General features: G+C 40.9%; 1 long non-coding RNA gene across 2 annotated transcripts; it reads right to left on the reverse strand.

The window, feature by feature from the left end:
• Positions 1-1071: 1071 nt before the first annotated feature.
• LOC141579320 (uncharacterized) lies at positions 1072-7531 on the reverse strand. 2 transcript variants are annotated; one of them, XR_012510466.1, is made up of 4 exons: positions 7351-7531; positions 2611-2707; positions 2135-2310; positions 1072-1309 (listed from the first exon to the last, which is right to left on the reverse strand). It is a non-coding gene; the product is annotated as an uncharacterized LOC141579320 (long non-coding RNA). The 2 variants fall into 2 exon arrangements; XR_012510467.1 differs by lacking the exon at positions 2611-2707 and having other exon boundaries at positions 7351-7504.
• Between the last annotated feature and the right edge of the window lie 2044 nt (positions 7532-9575).

Raw genomic sequence — 9575 nt, forward strand, 5'->3', positions numbered from 1 at the left:
CAGGGTCTTGCTAGTTTTCATTGCTCACCTGCCTTTAGTTAAGGTCCATGTGGCCTCTCATGGGAAGGTAACGCTGTTCTGATAAATAAAGTTACTAATCAGCAAAAAGCTCTGGACCCACTCATATTTCCCAGAGTTTTTTCTGCTGACCTGCTGACACTTTATATAAATGAGACCTAAGAAACTACTGGATATAAAATCCTTTGTGTTATCCTCGAGTTCCATAGGAATGGGGTGCTGTCTCAGGCTGTCTAAGGCTAGATCTGAATAAAGATAGGGTGATAGGCTTTGCTACTGGACCCTCCACAATCAAATGTGTTTTCCACCTTAGTGTTTAGAATCAGGCAGATGAGCTCAAATCTTGCCTTTACCAGTTATTAGCTTAGTGACCTTGGGGAAGAAACTGTACTTAATTGTGTTCAATTTTCTTTATTTGTAAATAAGTTCAGTATTTATTTTAAGGTTTTTGATTTAGAGTTGAATGAGTTAATTTCCTCATTTATACCTAAAATATATATCGCGTGGCTCTATGATGGTGCCTTGGTTGTTGATTACTAAGGCACTCGGCAGGGAGAAAGGGGGTGGGGGACCCCTGGATTCTAGAGCTTATTATATTCCAGGATATGCTTGTAAAAGACTGGATGTGCAGTGGATTTTAGTAAATATCCATTCCTTTCCTAATCCGCATTGATTGTGTATATATCTTTATATTAATATATGAACAAATTTATAATGCAATTTAAATCTTTCTGTAGAATTTAAAATATGTAGTTGTAACAAAAATACGTGAAATAAAATGATTTCACTTTTATTTTCTTTTCAATAAGCAAAACAAAATAAAATAGAAAAGAAAAAAAAAGGTTTGAAGGAGTAGAAATAACTTTCTTTCCGTAGAATCAATTCCCTAACAAAGGTTTTTTGGTTGTGTTGTTAAACAGCATATAAAATTGATAGGTTGTGACATATTGGAAATGAGGAAACAGTGGAGACATACTACCTCCAATGAAGTCATTTAGTTACCACATCAAAACTAGTTCTGCTTCCTGAATGACAGGCCAGTAAATCGGGAGATGAGGTGTTAGAGCAAGGAATAGTGACTTTATTTGAAAAGCTGGCAGACCCAGAAGATGGCATACTGATATCCTGGAGAACCCTCTTCCCCAAGTCAGAATTCAGTCTCCTTTTTTACTAAAAAGGGGCGGGGGTGTTGTTGGTTGTTGCAAACTTCTTGCTGTACGAATTGATTTCCTTGGAATCCTTTGTTTTTGCAGCTGTCCATGTGGGTCAAATCATGGTGCCCCTGTAAAACCTCCAAAAATAAACAAAGTTTATTCTGTTTTACTACTTGCCATCTATATATAAGTGCAGAAGAGCTAACATCCTTAAAGATCAGAGCCCGGAGAATAGTCTCTCCTGGATATTTCAGGCTAAAGGCAACTTTCTTTTACAAAAGCTCCAGAGCTAACAAGTCTGAACCTAGAAAACAGGGCAGAGGTTTAAAGCCAAAGGAACACATCTAATATGGAGTCAAATTTGTTCTTTTCTATTACAATTTCTTTTTCCACCTCATAAATAAATTTATTAAGAAACATTGGCAATTTTTTTTTATTTTTGCTTCTTAATAACGGATAAGTGGTCCAAATACATTTTTGTGAACAGGGATGCTGTGCGTGCCTTGGGGTCACAGCAAATTCTTGTTGGGGGTGGTCGACCCAGCAACATGCCTGCTGCCCCGTGACCCTTGATGAGAGTCCCCCTAACCAGGGGCTATCTTAAGGAACCAGCATATGGGCATTGACCTCTGGAGACCTCTTTTTCAGGTGCAGGAAATTTTTTCAGATTCTGTGATTGAAAAATCACTCCAGCTGGGGAAAATTAGGGAAAAAAGGAAGAGGAAAGGGGCTTGGAGTAGAGTAGAAGAGAAGGACAGAAGATCATGGAGCCTGGGGGCTTGGCAGCGAGGCCTCCGGAGAGAGAGAAGCAGGGGTGGGGATGGGCCCGGTTCCAGAACCAGCTCCTGCACCTGTCCCCGCGCCCAAGACACACAGCCTTTAATGACCCAGGACTCTCTGCTGTCTGGGCGTCACCCTAGGCAGAACCTTGAGAACAAAATTAAGGGGTGGGCAGTACTCACATAGGGGGTCACAGAGGACTTTGTTCAAGTCCACAGTGCCTTTTCTGGTCATGTGTCTTCAGTTGTCCTTTATCTTAGGATCTGAGGAACAGGAGCAAGGAACTCAGGGAGAGATCCAGGAAGACATCTGAGTGTGTTAGGGAGGACATTCACAGCGAAACGGGGAGCGAGGACACCTGCAGCAAAGTAAAACGACTTTACAAATATTGCATCAGAGCTGCAGGTATGAGAGAGCCTAAGCCTGTTTCAGAGTGCAGGGGACAAGTGGAAAGGAATGGTAAAATTTCCACTGACAATTGAAATTTTGTTAAACAGCCTGCTACTCTTAATTGTATCACTTGAATGTAGGCAGGTGTATGTCTGTGAGCATTTATAGGTTCACACAAACCCACCAGCCCCTCTTGAACCCATCGGGGATGGGCTTTCTCAAGCACAGTGCACCTCCTGCTTGGGTGGGCCATGCTGCATGTCCTCACCTTGGGCCGGGCTGCTGCAGGGCACTGAGTCCCCAGGCACGGGCTGTGAGACACGACAGGAACATCTCTGCTCATAACTGAGAGCATCCGTTTCCCCCTGCAGTGTAAGAATGCCGGTGACTCAGTTAGAAGCATGCTTCAAAGCTGTCCGTGTCTTTGCCATCCAGAAGCGGAGCCTGGGAGCTTCCGAATTTCTCCAGAATGCGGTTTACATTCACCTTCGATAGGTGAGTGCATGTCCACTTACAATTGGAGGAATTACTGCAGTTTTTCTGAAACTTACCACTATTCCATCTGATTTTTCTGTGCTAGGATTCAGTATAGCCTGCTAAAAATTCTGGGGTCAGATCTTGAAACCCTGATGAAGAGGACTATTTATCTTATTTCTTTATATGATAGTATTTTACTTTCAAAATTCAGAGTTTTTGGTTTTTTGAGGAAATTTGGGGGGGGATTGGAGAATCAACTTTTCTCTTACCATCTATGTGACCTGTTGCTATATGCCTATCACCTGTCTTCTGTCACTTGTGAGGCAGTTCCATTTGTGACCCTGTCTGGTTTGTTCATGTTATAAAACATAAAGTCTGTAAAAGTACAGTCCCTTTTACTCTGAAGACATTCCACAAGTACTACTTAAATCTGAGTGTGGTTTTTAGAAGAGAGAATCATTAGAACATGTACTTGCAGGTTGCTAGTGCAAAATCCCCAAATCAATACTCTAGCTCAACATCTAAGATCTTTCTAATCTACCTTGGATTTATATGGATAAGTGAAGCAGTTTGCTAAGAACACAAGACCAGGTTTAGAATACAGGCTGGTGTAGCTCAGCAGGTCCTTCCATGTTGATGCTCTGCCAGAGGGCGGGGCCGAGGAGAGAGGGCGTGTCCTGCCCTCCCTGAGCTGACAGTTTCATGGCAAAGACCTTCATCAGGTGAAGAACTGGGAGTTTCTTCTAAGAACAGTGGGATTGAAAAGAGTCCTATAAGCGCGGGACTGACAGAATCCCATTTGACTCAAGTAGGGGAGAGCGGTTGTGGGGCCACTTGGGAGACTCGTGAGTCCAGGAGTGCAGTGTTGGTGGCTTCCACTTGTGCGGTGAGATGGTCAGTGGGTAAAAGCGAACAGATTGAAGACATGTTTAGATGGTAAAAAGAAAGGATGAATGCTGTCTGTGAAGGTAGGATGGAGTAAGGCCCAGCTTTCTTGGTGGATTAATCAGGTAAATGATGGTCCTGCTGTGCTTTTAGGAGGGAAACTTGCAGAGGAAGTTCGGGGGGAAAACTGATGAGTTCATTTGTGGGTAAAGTGAAAGGCTGCTCGATGTGTGGTCTGGGAACTCAGGTGAGAGCCAGTAGTGAGTAGAGGAAGGGGAGAGAGTTTTTCAAATCATTTTGTCTTGTGAACATACAAATAAGAATGAGTAATGACACACAAAACCTCTAAATTCTGGATTTAAAACCCAATAACATTTTGTTATATTGAGTGCAGAGGTTCTTAAATTTTTAATAGAAATTAAACAAATAGAAACAAAATAGTGGAGTTAATCAACATCTTAGAGTTGATGTGTGTCCTTGTATGTATTTTGATACCTCATCTCTTTATAAGCATAATCTACAAAAGCTTGTTTAGCATAAGATTTAAAAAAAGGGATGGGGCACACAATGTTGTGGGTTGAGGCTGATCACCTTGGGCAAATTTTGTAGTCTCTCTGTGCCTTAGTAGCATCTTCTGTGACTGCCCCCGGGCCCCTCATCACAGCTGATTTCCTAGACTAGATTTTGGGAGGGAGGCTGCTGAAGGGATTAAGAAGTGGCAAATGCTAGAGATACTGAAGAGAGACAAGAAAACAGATTAAAGCCTATAAACTTTGTACAAGTACCCTCAAAAGTGAAAGAATCCCGCAGTGTTTTGAGCCACTTAGCGTAAGGGAAACAAAATCACGTGGACCCAATTCTCTTGAGCATGTGAGTATTGTGGGTGGGAGGATGTCATCAGAAAAGTGTTGAGAAGAGGCCTTTTGGTTTCCCTTGACATTTCCAGTAAGGATGGGGCAGAGGAGCGAAAACCCCCTCTTCACAGTGGAAGCTGCTGTTTTGTGCGAAACTGACCAAAGGTTGGAGACCAGTCATCAGCGGTGCTGGCAAATGAAGAGACTTCAGGATTGGGTGGGGCACTTGCTGTGACTTCCATGTGACCTGCTGACTGGGGGCTGTGAGGAGGGCAGTAGGTTTGCAGGGTGACCCGGGCATAATCCCTGGCTCTGAGGCTGCTGCTCTGATTAGCAGACCTGGGCACCCGCAGTCCTAATGGGGCAGCTCATGATGTAGCCTGGGATACCTGCCATTCTGAGGGCGAGAAGAGGGCTCCTCTGAGGGGGTGTCCCTGTGGAGAGGGGAAACATCCTCCTGCAGGGGAGAAAGTGTCTCTGAGCACGGGGCCGGAAACACAGGCAAGACCAACCTGAGCACGGAGGGTTTGGGAACCCGGAAGTCATACAGTGGCCTGAGCAGCCTTGTTCCTGAGAGACTGGAGGGAAAAGATGCTGAAAAGTCAGGCAATGGTCCGACCCTGTGGTGGGTTATGAGTGACAAGAAAGGACTGGTCAGGCAGGTACGAGAGAACCCTGTGGCCATCCCAGCTGGGGCATCACGCCGGAGGGAGGAGCAGAGTTATAGACTTTGCCACTTATTAGCTGTGTGACTTTGAGCAATATCACTCCACCTCTCTCTACATATATCTTGATGTGTAAAGTGACAGAGTGACAGGCTCGTGTCATCAGAAGGCTTAGTTTAGCTCTGATCCTCTGTGTCCTGTCCTGTCAGTGCTACCCTGCAAGTTTCTGCAGCAGCTGCTCTTACCCTGAGATGGGAGGGCGCAGAGGGACATTGTAGAGCCTGAGGGCAGGAAGAGGTTGCTTTAAAAGCAGACTTGTAGCCGCCTGCATTTGCAGACCTTCAGGCAGTTTGGTTGAAGTTAGTGGAGAGAATTTGGAGGCCTTAGTATCCTCATAAAACTTGTTTTCCCTTGGGGACTGGATTTAACTTTGCAGATCCATGTTGAAGATTTGAGCTTCTGGCAAAGCTGTTTTCAGAGATGGGTATATACATAACATATGGTATAAAATAAAATGCTTTTATTTAATGTGTGGGACTTTGCAGGTCTTGGGAACAGCTAAGTTGGCCTGGCCTCCACGGATGACAGTAGGGGTCAGCAGAGCGTGCGGGAGGGCAGGCTGACCGCCTTGCTTCTGCAGGGGGTTCTCCATAGCAAGACACTCTGTTGAGTTGACTCTTCTCTAAGTTTGGTCTGAGCAGACAGCAAAGTAATGAGTTCTGGTGGGATTGTATAATGACAGGAAGTAAGAGGAACCCGTGGTTTTCGGGACTAGAACACGCTTTTGGTTCCTGATCCAGTGTGTTCCATTACATAATTGATGAGTTGTGTCTATTCTGGGACTTGATTGAAAGAAACATTCAGCCTTAAAGTTAAGAGTTATGTATTATTTGGAGGGAGGACTCGAGCTGGGATGACAGCCTTTCAGATCACTCTGAGGGACTGCTCCCAAGAGGTAGGGAAGGAGCTGGGATATATAGGAACTTTACAACAAAGACCAGGTAGTTGGAACAATAAAAGATTGTTATCTAAGAAAGCCAGGTATCTCAAGTTCAAGAATTTAGTGTTTTTCTATGTATGGGAGGATGCGAACATTTTGGTCATTGAATTCAATTCTATAACGAGCACCTGGCTATCTAGGGCCAGTATCCTGTTGTTTCTTACTGTGAGTCCGCTCAGAGGGCACCACTATGAGTGGCTGAGAGGCTAGGCTGCAGGCTTGTACTCGCTGAGGGGTGGCAGCAGCTGCTGATGACTTGGTTTCAGCATTCTTTGTTTACTGACATGGTTGCAGTATTTTCATTCACATTGTAGTATTTTCATTCACAGTGCTCCCCCTTGGTCCTAAATTCGACCAATATTTTGAGAGACATTTCATGACCAATTTTGTCCCATGGTGCTAGGATGGCTCATTCCTAGTTAAGTTGAAGAATATTCTGAGCTGCCATTCAAGGTGTTAGATTTTTTATCAGGACCTGTTGATACTAAAATTTCTCTGGATCGCCTGTCTTACTAGTCTATTATGATCGAGGAAATTTTTGCCCTTCGTTGCTCATTCCCATACCTAGAATCACACTATTACAATTATTTTATACAGGGTTATAAATTTTATCTATTTCTTCAAGATGTTTAGCCATCATCAATCTTGTAGGCCTAGTTACACATTGGGAAATGTAACAGACAACAATTTTATTATATAGACAGGATATAAGTAATAAAGCTAGTAAAGTTAATAAAGTCACGAATGAGAATTTAATAGTCGAGAAGTTATAGTTTTGGGTTAAAATTTTGCTTGTGTTCCTGATTGAGTTTGAGTCATCTTATGAGAAATTTCATATTTATGGTCAGGGTCAGAGTAGGTATTAATTAGCCTTGTGAGGTCTCCCACCTTGTAAGATCAACAGTGGCCTAAACAGAACTATAATTTCCTTTTTAGAATAACGTTTCTGAGGGCTATCTAGTTAGAGCCTTGGAGTAGGGAAACCCACCAAGGTAACACAGAAGTACTAGACATAGGTAATTTACCATAAACTTAACAGTTGGAGTAGTTCATAATCAAAGGTAGGAGAAATTATCAAAGTAATTGGCATACAGGCCTGGCTCGGTGTTTTGGGTCAGCTGTCTTACCTCAGATGTCGTCCTCTTCTCATCCTGGCCTGGGTAGATTTTTCTTCATTTGCGCATTGTTTTAAGGTGAGCAGTGCTCTATAGGCCAGTGCACTGCAGGGGCTGTTTCTGATAGGAAATGAATCCAAAAGTCCATTTCCTTCAGCTTTGGTATGTACAGTCTAGTTAAGAGTACCTGATAAAGGGTCCTTCCATTCAGGTAGTAGACAGTTCTTTAAGTCATGCCTGTTCCAGTATGTATAATCCCCTGGCTGCAGGTCATGGGGCATTGGAACATTACCCAAGGATAGATTACTGAACTTCAGAAACAAACCTAGAGTATTCTTTTCATAATTCAATTAACCTTTACAGCAATGTGACATAACAGCAAGGAATGATCTGGGAAATGTCTTAGTAAATATAGACCTCAATTAACAAAACTAGAATTTAATATCCACTAAAATATAATCTTTTTTCTCTCTAAAGTTACCCTCATTTTTCTCAAATATAGTCAAATCAAGAGTAATTTGTTTACAAGTTAAGTCTGATTATTTGATCATATAGGCTTTTTTAAATTGGCTGTTTTGGAACTTTTAATTAGGAGTCTCAGTGTAGAATGTTAATAAGGTTTTCTAAGGCCAGGAAAGCCACATCAAGGTCTTGTCATGGTTTTCTGCCTTACACATCTAGGTAAATTCTTTTCTCTTTAAAATCCTTAAAATACCTTGAGATTCCTATATCTGTTAGGAGATGATCTTCCTCATTTGTCTGATAGAGCCACTGGGGACCTAAGAGATTTTAGTCTCTTGAGGGATCACATAGAGAGAAAAGATAACTGTTCCAAGTCTGCTTACATAGGTATAATTTGTCAAATTTCTGTGAATCATAACTAGTTAAGGAGAAGAGTTTCTTTATGTCAGGGAAACAGGTTAAAAGCCAGTAGTATGTCAGACAAAATCAAAAATTATAACCATATTCACCAGTTTACTCAGTCCCATTTAACTAATTTTTTAATCAGTTTTCATTAGACATTTAAAATTTCTTACCGAGTTTAGTTCAGTGTTATAGTTTGAAATTTATTAGAAACCAGTAAATCTCCTTGAAGAGAAAGCATTTTGCAAAATCATCAGAAGAAAGCAATTAACTGTCTATAAATGAAAAAAATTTAAAAGCATGTTTAGACACCGTTACACTATAATCGATGAAGAAACCTGGTCACTATAACCAGAAATATGACTGGTAACATTTTAGTTATGCCAGATTTTAGTGAGTCCATATAATTTCTAGAGTATCTATATTAATAATGTTTTCTCATACAATATAACCTTAGAAGATTTATTATTCATTTGACAATACCATGTATTTAACATGCCAAATAAATTTACAAGTTTAAAATCTCTCTTTGGGATGTTTCAGGGGCCCTCTGTAGCATCCCAAACTTAACTGGAGATTAAAAGAACTTTAATTAGAAATTGATATTTGGGGAGTTTGTTAAAAGATTTCAAAACACTTGGTCACGTAAACATATAGATCACTGTGAAGTAGTACTTATTCATTAAGAAAATACGTCAAAGGTAAAGGCAGAACAGATCGGGTAAGTGGTATAAGAAGCTTTACAATTTGTTACTGAAGGTGGATTAACATTTCAAGACAATTTTGTCCTCTTAACAGAGAGTAAACCAAATCTACTCTTGTACCAGTTTATGTCTAAGATTCATTTACTTTGCCCAAGTTGATTCTAAATTTAGCCAATTCCGACCACGTACAAATCCCTTTCTTCAGGGTTCCTCTTCCACAAGCCTTCCACAGCTTTCTATACTCATATTAGTTTGTTCCTTATTTTCTATTCCATTCAGAAGTAACCAGCTTCAGGACAAAGTCACTATTTTTCATTAACAAAATATAATTCCATTCTTATATCTTCCTTTACACATTTATCTTACTTTCCTAGGATACTGAGATCATTCCCTTAATAATAAAGACTATTTCAAGGTGGCACCAACCATTTATTAATACTTCTAAACACCTTTATTTTCTCTGTAAGGGGAAGTTAAATGTTAAATAATTCATATTTCAATCTTATTATATCTGAAAATGGCATAGCTATTTAATAAAATCCTATCATTTAACTTAATGTAGCACAACTCTAGAATTTAAAGATATCAAACATTTAGAGATTATCTTAAACATACATTTTAAAAATATATTTTAAAAATTTACCCAAAGCTCTCATCTCATTTGCATTT

The sequence above is a fragment of the Camelus bactrianus genome, chromosome 2, assembly GCF_048773025.1.
Source record: "Camelus bactrianus isolate YW-2024 breed Bactrian camel chromosome 2, ASM4877302v1, whole genome shotgun sequence".
NCBI classification, from domain to species: Eukaryota; Metazoa; Chordata; class Mammalia; order Artiodactyla; family Camelidae; genus Camelus; species Camelus bactrianus.